The 14,169-nt window shown below is 40.0% G+C and overlaps 1 protein-coding gene across 2 annotated transcripts in view; it reads right to left on the reverse strand.

Annotated features, from left to right (window-relative positions):
- Window positions 1-14,169, reverse strand: part of SLC35F2 (solute carrier family 35 member F2) — a 59,945-nt gene that overhangs the window by 34,244 nt on the left and 11,532 nt on the right. The gene's annotated exons all lie outside the window — the stretch shown is intronic.

A 14,169-nucleotide genomic window follows, 5' to 3' on the forward strand; every position in this document is an offset into this window, starting at 1 on the left:
GGTACTTATGTGCATCTTTATATAAACAAACTATTTAAAAAATTAAGTTATAATTGGGGAAACTTGAACAGAGACTAGCTAGATGATAGTAAGGAATTATTGCTAATTTTTAGGTGGAATAATAGTACTATGACTATGTTTCTTAAGTTCTCATCTTACATTTTGAGATTAATACTGAAATATTTATGCATGAAATTATATGATGCTTGAGATTTACTTCAGGATAATCTAGGAGGGGTGAAGTGGAGAAGTATGAAAGAAATGAGCTGATAATTATTGGTTGACCTGTATATCACAGCAGGTAATAGTCTCTATATTCCCATAATTTTTTTAAGCTTAACAGAAACCTCACATTTAGCCATGATAAGACTATTCAGACAAACCCAAATATCACATTTACTTACTTTCAGTTATACAAACCAAATGTGGGAACACTCATTTTTTCTTACTAATCACAAGCTTTAGTGTCTGATTAGTTACAAGAGAGAGAGAAAAAAATAAACTCATTATTATTTAACAAATACAATTTAGACAAGTTTCAAAATATAAAATTCTGGGGAGAGAAGTAATGAAAACAGGTTTATAATGGAGGAAAACCTAGATTGTTGATCTAATAAAATTTCTCATATAGTATTCTATTTAGTATGTATTTGGCTCCCCAGATAGGTTGTAGTGAGAAATCAAGTGGGCCTTAGGAAGCATCACTACAAACAAAGCTAGTGAAGGTGATTGAAATTCAGCTGAGCTATTTCAAATCCTAAAAGATGATGCTGTTAAAGTGCTGCACTCAATATGCTAGCAAATCTGGAAAACTCAGCAGTGGCCACAGGACTGGAAAAGATCAGTTTTCATTCCAATCCCTAAGAAAGGCAACGCCAAAGAATGTTCAAACTACTGCACGTTTGCACTCATCTCACACACTAGCCAAGTAATACTCAAAATTTTCCAAGCTAGACTTCAACAGTACCTGAATTGAGAACATCCAGATGTTCAAGCTGGATTTAGAAAAGGCAGAGGAACCCAGAGATCAAATTGCCAACATCTACTGGATCATAGAAAAAGCAACAGAATTCCAGAAAAACATCTACTTCTGCTTTATTGACTACAGTAAAGCCTTTGACGGTGTGGCTCACAAGAAATTGTTGAAAATTCTTCAAGAGATGGGCATAACACACCACCTTACCTGTCTCCTGAGAAATCTGTATGCAGATCAAGAAGCAACAGTTAGAACTGGACATGGAACAAAGGACTGGTTCCAAATTGGGAAAGGAGTACATCAAAGTTGTATACTGTCACCTTGTTTATTTTATTTATATGCAGAGTACATCATGCAAAATGCCGGGCTGGATGAAATACAAGCTATATCAAGATTGCCAGGAGAAATATCAATAACCTCAGATATGCAGATGACACCACCCTTATGGCAGAAAGTGAAGAACTAAAGAACCTCTTCATGAAAGTAAAAGAGGAGAGTGAAAAAGCTGGCTTAAAACTCTGCATTCAAAAAACTAAGATGTTGGCATCCGGTCCCATCACTTCATGGCAAATAGATGGGGAAACAATGGAAACAGTGAAAGACTTTATTTTCTTGGGCTCCAAAATCACTGCAGATGGTGACTGCAGCCATGAAATTAAAAGTCACTTGCTCCTTAGAAGAAAAGCTATGACAAACCTAGACAGCATATTAAAAAGCAGAGACATTACTTTGCCAACAAAGGTCTGTCTAGTCAAAGCCAAGGCTTTACCAGCAGTCATATATGGATGTGAGAGTTGGACTATAAAGAAAGCTGAGTGCCGAAGAATTGATGCTTTTGAACTGTGGTGTTGGAGAAGACTCCTGAGAGTCCCTTGGACTGCAAGGAGATCCAACCAGTCCATCCTGAAGAAAATCAGTATCCTGAATATTCACTGGAAGGACTGATGCTGAAGCTGAAGCTCCAATACTTTGGCCACCTGATGCAAAGAACTGACTCATTGGAAAAGACCTTGATGCTGGGCAAGATAGAAGGCAGGAGAAGGGGACAACAGAGGACGAGGTGGTTGGATGGCATCACCAACAAGACAGACATGAGTCTGAGCAAGCTCCAGGAGTTGGTGACGGACAGGGAAGCCTGGAGTGCTGCAGTCCATGGGGTCGCAAAGAGTTGGATACAACTGAGACACTAAACTGAACTGTAGGTTGTAGGCTCTTGCCAAATTATTACAATTTCTCTAATCCTATACAGAAGCAAGGGTCCATTGACAATCAGTCCTAACTGTTTGGAAGTTAGGTACCAAGAGTAGAAGAAAAGGCATCGTGAAGTAAGGCGAGACTCTTTTGTCTTTGTCCTCGATTCACCAAACAACATCAGATCTTGTAACTCCTAAGTAGATTTTTCAGTTGGGATGATTTCACTGTAACCAGCTGTCAAATATAACAGTGACAATTCCCATTATAAATTGTCATGCTTAGTCACTCAGTCCTGTCCAACTCTTTGAGACCCTATGGACTATAACCCACCAGGCTCCTCCATCCTTAAGAATCTCCAGGCAAGAATACTGATAAGTGTGTAGTTCCCTTCTCCAGGGGATCTCCCCGACCCAGGGATCAAACCCGGGTCTCCTGCATTACAGGTGGATTCTTTACCATCTCAGCCACTAGGAAAGCCCCCATTATAAATTAATACATTTATTTTCAAGTATAAATGTAAGTTTCAACATCAAAAGCCCCACTTTATCTAGAGCCCAATCACCCCCAAATGAACTGACCATGATGTTCCAAATATACAGAAGTGGAAAATTCCCCCAAGGAACAGGAATTCAGAAATTCAGCTATCAGCTTTCTTATCTACAATGCTAGAAGGATGTTCATAAAATTTTGCCATAACCACAGTCTATCATTTAATGAAATAATGAAGCAAGTGTGTCCAAAACTTGTCCCATAAATCATAGCACCTATTATATTTTCTTCTATTTATTACTATTAAACAGAATAATAGAGTAAGGCACTTCGAAATTAGCAAAACATTTTTCTCTACTTATGATCACCATATGTCAAAGTGAACTTCTTACACTAGAAGGGGAGGGGGAAAGCTAACCAATTTTGTGGTACTCTGTGACAATACAACGAGGTATGGAAAAGAACAAACTCAGGATGGGTGTAGGTCCCGCAAGGACCAGAATTACATCCAGTCTCTTTAGTTGTAACTCAAGATGTATTCAACCAAAATTAACTTCAACCTCTGAGTCTTAACAACTCTCTTCTAGTTCCTGAAACTCTCATTTCATTCTGACTCTGCAGAAACATGAACGGGCCTAGAGCCAAAGGTTACTAGTAAAAGGGGTAAGAAATCAACAACTAGATCTGGTAGATGGATCAAACTACCTGATTGAACCCTAAAATTAACAGAGCATTTGGGTGGGATCATAGGACTTTGGTTGTTTTCTTCTTTATCAAATTTGTACATAGCAAGTTTTCTAACAATGAGAAATCTATTTTTTAAAATCTATGTTCTTTCTTTAAAAACCTGTAGAGTCTGAAGGGACCAGAAGAGACCATGCAGACTAACATTAGAAGACTTCTTTGACTCTTCATTTTGAATCCTTGTGCTAAGGTGGACTCATCCGTCACCATCAAGTATTATTTTATTACATTCACGCTAAAGAACCCCATCAAAATACCATACTTTATGTTTTTTATAGTGCCTTGCAAGATACAAAAACTTCTCTCTACCTTCTTTGATTTTTGATCCATTTGACAGTGCTGTGGAGTTACAGATGAAGAAACTGAGGCTGAGAGTGATGAAATGGGTCACCTAACTGATGTTGGTTCAAAAGTAGCAGAATTAGGCGCAAAATACAAGGCCCCAGCACTAAATAGAGTGTTTCTGCTAGCCCACTATGTTCCCTCCTATGTGAGTCTGTTAAAAAATAACTTAAAGTAGAGGATTCATCTCTTCTTTTTTTTCTCTAACCAAATAGCTGACAAAAATGGATAAGGTGGCAAAAATACAAATTGGATAATACTAATGCCATCTCTTTCTATAAATGCCTGACTTCTCATCTAATCATTGACTATGACTTCAATATTATATTTCCCATATATTTTATATTAGATAAAATATTCCATAATAACTGTAGACTCAGATAGCATAGAATTAAATCAGTTACTATAGAATTATAATTAGTTTACATATTTCTCGGAATTTTATTTGCAAATATATCTTAACACACACCAAGTAATTTAATAATTACTGTGCACAATACTGAAGTATGCAAATTTTGGCAATACCTGGCAACTCTTATCATTGCAATATCATCCCACAGCCAATATGAGAAGGATACCAACATTAAGTTCTGTAGAAAATTAGAGTTAAGCAAAAACAGAAAGATACACACACACACACAAACACACACATCTTCACACAAATAGAGAAGCGTGAATGGAGAAAACAGCCACTTGTATTTTTCAGTAACTGCACCTATAATAGAAAGCTGAGGCTTGTCCGAGGGAGCTGATCTATCTCAGCTCGGTTCAGTTGCTCAGTCACGTTGCTCTTTGCAACCCCATGGACTGCAGCATGACAGGCTTCCCTGTCCCTCACCAACTCCCGGAGCTTGTTCAAACTCATGTCCATTGAGTCAGTGGTGCCATTCAACCATCTCATCCTCTGTCAACCCCTTCTCCTCCTGCCTTCTATCTTTCCCAGCATCAGGGTCTTTCCCAATGAGTCAGTTCTTCACATCAGGTGGCCAAAGTATTGGAGTATTTCATGCATAAAGTATTGGAGTTTCAGCTTCAACATCAGTCCTTCCAATGAACATTCAGGACTGATTTCCTTTAGGATGGACTGCTTTGACCTCCTTGCAGTCCAAGGGACTGTCAAGAGTCTTCTCCAACACCACAGTTCAAAAGCATCAATCCTTCAGTGATGATCTAATGAAGTTTATACCTGGGTGTTATTTTCAGGAGTGGGCTAGGCTTTGCAGTAGTATACTACTCCTACCTAGAGATTGCTTAGTGAAAACAGTCCAACCTGGCAGGCAGTTGCTACAACCCACAGTGACCTTTATTACGATCTTCTTCTTAGTACCCTTTTCAATTCGGCAAATATGTTTTTAGTTCCTGATACTATAACAGACTCTCAGAATATAGAAAAATAATAGAGAGCCTGCCTTCATGAAATTCACAATACAACAGTGAAGAAAAACAGTAAAGAAACAATTGAGTGAGTGAGTGACAGTCACTCAGTCATGTCTGACTCTTTGTGATCCTATGAACTGTAGCCTGCCAGGCTCCCCTGTCCATGGAATTCTCCAGGCAAGAATATTGGAGTGGATTGCTATTTCCTAATCCTTACTTCTCCCGCTCTAGGGCTTTTGGCTGTGTCTTTTGGCTTAACTTGTAGCTCAGTCGGTAAAGAATCTGCCTGCATTGCAGGAGACCCAGGTTTGATCCCTGGGTTGGGAAGATCCCCTGGAGAAGGAAATGGCAACCCACTCCAGTATCCTTGCCTGGAAAATCTCATGGACAGAGGAGCCTGGTGGGCTGCAGTCCATGGGGTGGCAAAGAGTCGGGCACAACTGAGCGACTAACACTTACTTACTTACTTACTTTGGCTTAACACCCATTAAGAAGTGATCCCAGTTTTCAGAAAACAGAACAGGAGTTCCTATTCCCTTTCCTATTCCTATTCCCTGACTTCGTCAAGCTGCTCAGGTTAAGAGAAAGGGAATAGGAACTCCTGTTCTGTTACCTGAAAACTGGGATCACTTCTTAACAGGTGTTAAGCCAAAAGACACAGCCAAAAGCTCAAGAGCCTTACTTGCTACTACTTGCAGCGAGTAAGAACAACAGGTATCTTTCCCAAAGCAGTGTCTCACCAACAACAAAGCTGGAGAAGTTTGAAGCTAAGGGTTCACATATATTCATGAAGGGACTTGAGCAGAGAAGAATTCAGCACAGAATTGGGACTAAGGTTGACAAAGTCCAAGCTTTAGTTGACTGAAATCTCCAGGGTCAGAAAAGGTCAACATCATCATTCCTTAGATTCCAGTAGATCTGATGGTTGAGTATGTGGTCGGAGGAGGGGTCAGTTCCACAAAACCGACCAAGAACCCACATACTGGCTATCTTTACCACTGAAACATAACTGGGAATCTTTATAACTGATTTATTCCTTAGCTATTGTTACTTTTCTTGCCTAAGAACACATTTGTTCTTTTGTCCTTAAGATCACTAAATACTGAGACCTGATCAAGGATTGTGGTCAGGCTTAGATCACAAAATAGCTTAGGCCTTGCTCTAATGTCAAGAAAACCATGCCTGGCTCTCTTTCTCCAGGAACCCTCTACCTTATCTGCTTATAGGTCCCAGCAGACAATGGTATTATGAATTCTCCAGCATGCCTGGAGCCTAGAGATACAACTAATCCAAATAAATTAGCAGCTACAAAATCTCTTTCAAACCTGTGGAACAACCTAAAAAGAAAACCAATTATTGGTTGATTATTTCAAACACAGACCATGTGCAAAAGGTGAGGGTTAGATGAGCTGAGAAATGTTTTCTTGATATTCTATGAATTATTGCTTACATTTGTACCAGCGTCCAGATGGTCTCTGTGCTCTAAAGTTATGTTTTTTTAACTGGAACCAATTTTAGACTCTATCACCAAATGTACTAGACAGAATAATGTCTCCCAAAACATCTCCATGCCCTAGTTCCCTGGAACCTATGAATAGTTCACCTTACATGGTACAATATTATGATATAAGAAATACATATTTAAGTCTTGGTTCCTGGCCAAATCCTAAAGCCCTTATAATTTCCTAAATGATAAGACTAAAAGGGGACTTCCCCAGTGGTACAGTAGCAAAGACTCTGCATTCCCAGTGCATGAGGCCTGGGTTCCATCCCAGGTCAGGGAACTAGATCCCACATGCTCTCAACTAAAACAAAATTTCACATGCCGTGATAACAATCGAAGATCCAGCATGCTGCAACTAAGACCCGAGGCAGCCTAATTAATTAACTAATTTTTTTAAAAAGAGAGTTTTCAGTCGCTCAGTCATTTCCGACTCTTTGTGACCCTATGGACTGCAGCAAGCCAGGCTTCCCTGACCTTCACCATCTCCCGGAGCCTGCTCAAACTCATGTCTATTGAGTTAGTGATGCCATCCAACCATCTCATCCTCTGTCGTCCCTTTCTTCTGCCTTTGATCTCTCCCAGCATCAGGGTCTTTTCTAATGAGTCGGCTTCTTGCATCAGGTGGCCAAAGTATTGGAGCTTCTGCTTCATTATCAGTCCCTACAATGAATACTCAGGACTGATTTCCTTTAGGATGGACTGGTTGGATCTCCTTGCAGTCCAAGGGACTCTCAAGAGTCTTCCCCAACACCACAGTTCAAAAGCATCAATTCTTTGACACTCAATCTTCTTTATAGTCCAACTCTCACATCCACACATAACTACTGGAAAAACCATAGCTTTGACTATTGTCAGCAAAGTGATGTCTCTGCTTTTTAATATGCTGTCTAGGTTTGTCATGGCTTTTCTTCCAAGGTGCAAGCGTCAAATTTTAATTTCATGGCTGCAGTCACCATCTACAGTGATTTTGGAGAGAGAGAAAGTGAAAGGACCACCTTTTTTTGTTTGTTGGTCTCCAGATCCTGAAATAGCTCCAGAGTAATAAAGGAGAAAGAATCATCTTTTGTTATTTGTAACAGGCCCTTTAAACCATGACAGAGTTTATGTTAATAATATGACTTTAAGAAAGCCCCTAAGGGTAGAGGACTGGTTGCCAGGGGAACCGGCCAGTAATTAGACGGCTGGAACTTTCAGCTCCACTCCCAAGGAAGGGGAGAGGGGCTGGAGGTTGAGTTAATCACTAACAACCAATGAATTAATCACTCTGCTACATAATGGGGGCTTCCCTGGTGGCTAAAGCTGTAAAGAATCTGTAGCAACTGCGGGAGACCCGGATTCCATCCCTGGATTGGGAAGATCACCTGAAGAAGAGAATAGCTATCCACTCCAGTATTCTTGCTTGGAGAATTTAATGGACTGAGGAGCCTGATGGGCTACAGTCCATGGGGTCATCAATGAAAACATTCATTAACCTCTGGTTGATCAGCAGAAATACAAGGTGACAACCTGGGACTCATGACTGATGTCTGAAATGGAAGGTTGGGAGGTGGGGGCATGTTAGGGAAATTAAAATGGAGGAAGTTTTGTTCAGGCTTCAGAAGCAGGAGAGCAGGCCTCTGATCGGCTTCTGACCTGCCTGGACACTGCCAGAATTCTATGCCTGCCTGCAAGCAAAGCAAGTCAGGAGGCACTTTAGATAAGACCAATGGGTCTTGGAATTCTTGAGCCCCTAGAGATCTGGCCAACTCCCTGGGATCTAATGAAATATTCACAAACAAACAAACAGCATTGTAAAAAAATTAAAATAATGGGACTTCCCTGGTGTGATATTGGTTAAGAATCTGCCTGCCAATGCAGGAGACAGGGCTTTGATACCTACTCTGGGAAGATCCCACATCCCATTGGGCAACTAAGCCTGTGTGCCACAACTACTGAAACCTGTGCCTTCTAGAGCCTAAGCGAAGCCAGAAAGTCTGTGCACAGAAACAAAGACCCAGCACAGACAAAAATAAATAAATAAATTTTTTTTTAAAAAAGGAAAGATTAATGTAAAACCAGAGCTGCATTTTTGCGTGCAAACTGACGATGATGTCAGTTTGCAACCTGGGATTATAAATGGTAGCCCCCAAAACTGCAATCTGAAGTCTCACACATGGAGCAGATGAATCACCCGGGGTCCTTCCCCCATTGGGACCCCACATTGCTGTTAATGAGGGACTTCCCAGCATGCCATTTAAGTCTGGATGTTGGTCAGCACAATTTGGTGATATATATGCTGTTAATCTTCTCTATTGTTTCTATTTCTCTTTCCTTTTAATGATTGCATATTGAAATTAAGTTAAATACTGAAATTTAAGAGGCAAGGGAAAAAGGGAAAGATATCCCCAGCTGAATGCAGAGGAAGGAGAGATAAGAAGGCCTTCTTAAATGAACAATGCAAAGAAATAGAGGAAAACAATACAATGGGAAATACTAGACATCTCTTCAAGAAAATTGGAGCTACCAAGAGAAAATTTCATGTAAGGATGGGCACAATAAAGGACAGAAATGGTATGAACCTAACAGAAGCAGAAGATATTAAAAAGAGATAGCAAGAAAACACAGAAGAACTATACAAAAAAAGTCTTAATGACCCAGATAACCACAGTGGTGTGGTAACTCACCTAGAGCCAGACATTCTGGAGCGTGAAATCAAGTGGGCCTCAGGAAGCATTACCACAAAGCTAATGGAGGTGATAGAATTCCAGCTGAGGTATTTAAAATCCTAAAAGATGATGCTGTTAAAGTGTTGTACTCAATATGCCAGCAAATTTGGAAAACTCAGCAGTGACCACTGGACTGGAAAAGGTCCGTTTTCATTCCAATCCCAAAGAAGGGTAATGCCAAAGAATGTTCAAACTACCATACTATTGCGCTCGTTATACATGCTAGTAAGGTTATGTTCAAAATCCTTCAAGCTAGGCTTCAGCAGTACATGAACCAGGAACTTGCAGTTGTATAAGCTGGATTTAGAAAAGGCAGAGGAATCAGAGACCAAATCACCAGCATTCATTGGAACACAGAGAAAGCAAGGGAACGCCAGAAAAAGCATCTATTTCTGCCTCATTGACTATCCTAAAGCCTTTAACTGTGTGGATCACAATAAACTGTGGAAAATTCTTAAGGAGATGGGAATATCAGACCACTTTACCTATCACCTGAGAAACTTATATGCGGGTCGAGAAGCAACAGTTAGAACTGGACATAGGACAATGAACTGGTTCAAAATTGAGAAAGGAATACAACAAGCCTGCACATTGTCAACTTGCTTATTTAAGTTCTATGCAGAGTCTATCATGGGAAATGCCAGGCTGGATGAATCACAAGTTGGAATCAAGAATTCTGGGAGCAATATCAACAACCTCAGATATGCAGAGGACACCACCCTTGTGGCAGAAAGCAGAGAGGAACTAATGAGCCTCTTGATGAGGGTGAAAGAGAGTAAAAAAAGCTGGCTTAAAAGTCAATGTTCAAAAAACTAAGATAATGGCATCTGGTCCCATCACTTCATAGCAAAAAGAAGGAAAAAGTGGAAGCAGTGGCAGATTTTATTTTCTTGGGCTCCAAAAATCACTGTAGACGGTGACTGCAGGCATGAAATTACAAGACACTTGCTTGTTGAAAGGAAAGCTATGACAAATCTAGCCAGTGTGTTAAAAAGTAGAGACATCACTTTGTCAACAAAGGTCTGTCTAGTCAAATCTTTTCCAAATCTAGTCAAAGATTTTCCAGTATTCATGTACAGATGTGAGAGTTGGGCCATAATGAAGGCTGAGAGCCAAAGAATTGATGCTTTCGAACTGTGATGCTGAAGAAGACTCTTGAGAGTCCCTTGGTCATCAAGAGATCAAACCAGTCCATCCTAAAGAAAATCAATCCTGAATAATCATTGGAAGGACTGATGCTGAAGATGAAGGTTCAATACTTTGGCCACCTGATGCAAAGAACTGACTCATTGGAAAAGTCCCTGATGCTGGGAAAGATTGAAGGCAAAAGGAGAAGGGGGTGGCAGAGGATAAAATGGTTAGCTAGCATCACCAACTCAACGGACACTGGATTGCAGACAAAGTTGATCAGCAGCCATCCTGGATTAAAACACTTTTCATCATTTGCTGGGAAGAATGTGAACAAACTCCAGGATACAGTGAAAGATAGGGGAGCCTGGTGTGCTGCAGTAAATGGAGTGTCAAAGAGTCATACAAAACTTAGGAACAACATATCGAAATCAAGTTAAATAATAAGTCTGTATTAAATACTTAAGATGTTCATTTGTGTGTAACTATGAGTGGTTTCTTCTGTTAATGAATCCTTCGAACCTAAAATGAAAAGAAAACTTTCTACAAAACAGGGCAAGCTTGAGGGCTGCTGCTATTTAGACGCTATGTCATGTCCAACTCTTTTGCAACCAACCCCATGGAATGTAGCCTGCCAGGCTCCTCTGTCCACGGGATTTTCCAAGCAAGAATACTAAAGTGGGCTGCCATTTCCTTCTCCAGGGATTGTCCAAACTAGGGACTGAACCATGTTCTTGCTTGGCAGGAGCATTCTTTACCACTGAGCCACCTGAGAAGTGCCTGTGGAGTCTGCACAAACTCCAAATGGTATCATACTAAATTGTAGTACACCCAGTTTGTGTCTGAAGAGCTGGTAAACTTGCTGATGTGAGAAAACCACAACCACCACCCCCACATTTGTCGTCAGAAATATTGAGTTAGGAAAATACAGTTTTTTCCTTTGGGCAAAAGGGACTTTGCAGATGTAATTATGGTTAAGTACCTTGAGATGAGTCTTTAAAAGGAAGACCCTTTTCCATCTGTGGTTGAGGGAGGTATGACTGCATAAAAAGAGTCCAAGAGAAGCAAAGTTTCTGGTTTTGAAGATGGGGGAAGGGGCCAAAACCAAGGAATGCAGGCACCCTCCAGAAAGTGAAAAGGCAAGGCTATCCACTCTCCCTAGAGCCTCCAGAGAAGAACACAACCCAGCTGATGTCTTTCTTGCTTTTTAGCCCAGTGAGACCTGTGTCAGATTTCTGCCCTAAGGAACTGTAAGATAATAAATCTGTTGCTTTCAGTCACTAAATTTGTAGTAATCTGTTATAACAGGAATAGAAAACTAGGGCACCAAGTCAACTTAGTTGCATATGACACTTAAAAAAATATTTGAATCATAATGATATTTAACTCTTTACATCCAACCCAATGAATGGCCTTAGTAACAAGATAATCACATCAAGTAAAAAGCCTATTAAGTAACTGCAAACAAAGTTGATCAGGAGCCATCCTGGATTAAAACACTTTCATCATTTGCTGGGAAGAAAGTGAAACCATGCCATCAAACCAGAAACTACTGAACTAGTTTTATGTACATGAACAAAAGTACAGTTGGAAATCCAGAGATTTCCTCTTACATATCATGTCCTGCATGACTCTAAGATAGTCAGGAATACAGGGAAACATATTAATATTCACCATCTATACAGTAAAAGGGAGACAAATGCCAATCACTGTACTGAGCTTTTACATATATTAACTTAACGGATTTTCATACAAACATAAAATGTAGGTATTCTTTTGCCAAAGTTCAAAGTCCTTTAACCAAGTTATGACAAATAAATAGTAACACTAGGAAAGTGAAAGTCGCTCAGTCGTGTCCAACTCTTTGCAACCCCATGGACTGTAGCCCACCAGGCTCCCCTGTCCATGGAATTCTCCAAGCAAGAATACCAGAGTGGGTTGCCATTTCCTTCTCCGGGGGAACTTCCCGACCGAGGAATAAAGCTCGGGTCTCCTGCATTACAGGCAGATTCTTTACCATATGAGCCACCAGGGAAGCCTTGCAGTAACACTAGATTAAAATTCAAATAAGATTCTAAAGCCTGTGTTCCTTCCATTCTGCTATGCTAAGAAAATGAAATAATGTGGGAAGAAAGATAGTAAGAAGGGTGCACAGTTCTAGAATAATTATCCCTCAATTCCTACAGCATTTGCATTGTAACTCTCCTTCCCATTTTCTACATTACGTCTGTAGTGTCTTCTATTCCTGTTTCGTTTGTTTTACTAGATTATAAAGGCAGAAAGTGTATCATGGAGATTTTTGTGCCTTCCTCTTATATTCATATAATATCCAGTACTGTTACTATTGTTAGTATTTTTAGTACTATTGTTAGTATTGTTACCATTACTATTATTACTGTTTACAGTAACAATATCTGACACTTGATGAGTGCACATTTTTTACCAAGCGCTGTTCTGACAATTTTGTAGTTCTAATTCATGTAATCCTCCCAACAATCCTATAAGGTAGGTAATATTTTTTTGCTATTTATAGATAAAGAAACTGAAGCACAAGACATTAAGCAACTTGCCCAATACTATACAGCTAGGAAACAGTGGAACCTGGGGAGCAGCCCAAACAATGTGGCTTATAATAATTGTACAGTACTGGAGGTACTGTAGCCCTCTCTTCTTTATCTATGGAGGATACATTCCAAGAATCCCAGTGGAAGACTGAAAATGTATATAATACTGAACCCTACACACGCCATGTTTTTTCCTATACATATATATGTACTCACAATAAAGTTAATTTATACATGAAGGAAGAGATTAACAACAGTAACTAATAACAGAATAGAGCAACTCTAACAATATATTGCAATAAAAGTTATGTGAATGTGAGCTCTTTCAGAATATTTTACAGTACAGATTTAATGTGTTTTCCATCTTAATCTTAACTAAGCATCTATCACACACTGTGGCTGTAACTTTTATTTTATTTTGCTCTATTTGGGTACATCGGGTCTTAGTTGCAGCATGTGGGATCTTTGTTGCAGCACAGGGACTCTAGTTGTGGACTCAGAATTTGCTACAAGTGGGCTCTCCAATTGTGGTGAACAGGTTCTGGCTCAGTAACTGTGGCACGTGGGCTTAATTGCTCTGCAGTATGTAGGATCTTAGTTCCCCAATCAGGGATCAAACACACGTTCCCTGCATTGCAAGGCGGATTCTTAATCACTGGACCACCGGGGAAATCCCTGTGGCTGTAACTTTTACAGTTTGAGGTGCAACAGCAAACAAGCACACATTTCTTTTTCCTTCTTCACAGTTTCACAGAAGATTCATTCTTACCATACATCTTAGCAACTTCAGCAGACAAGTGTTTTTCCTCATTAAACAGAAAACTTTCACCATTTTAATTAAAGAAAACACCTGATAGCTTTTCTGTGGTGTATCCAAACTGCCAGCATCACTACTCTTGCATTTGCGGGCCATTTTTAAGTAACATAATGGTGACATGAACACAAAAATAGTCGATCTGATAATCGAGATGCCACAAGTGACTGATGGGCAGGACAGAAGAACAAAGGGATGAACCAAATCCCAGGTGGATGCAGCAGACAGCACAGGATTTCACCACACTACTCAGAGCAGCACGCATCAGAACTTATGAACTATTTCTGGAATTTTCCACTTAATGTTTTCAGGCCTCAGTTGACCATGTGTAA

This window comes from Cervus elaphus, chromosome 1 (assembly GCF_910594005.1).
Source record: "Cervus elaphus chromosome 1, mCerEla1.1, whole genome shotgun sequence".
NCBI lineage: Eukaryota > Metazoa > Chordata > Mammalia > Artiodactyla > Cervidae > Cervus > Cervus elaphus.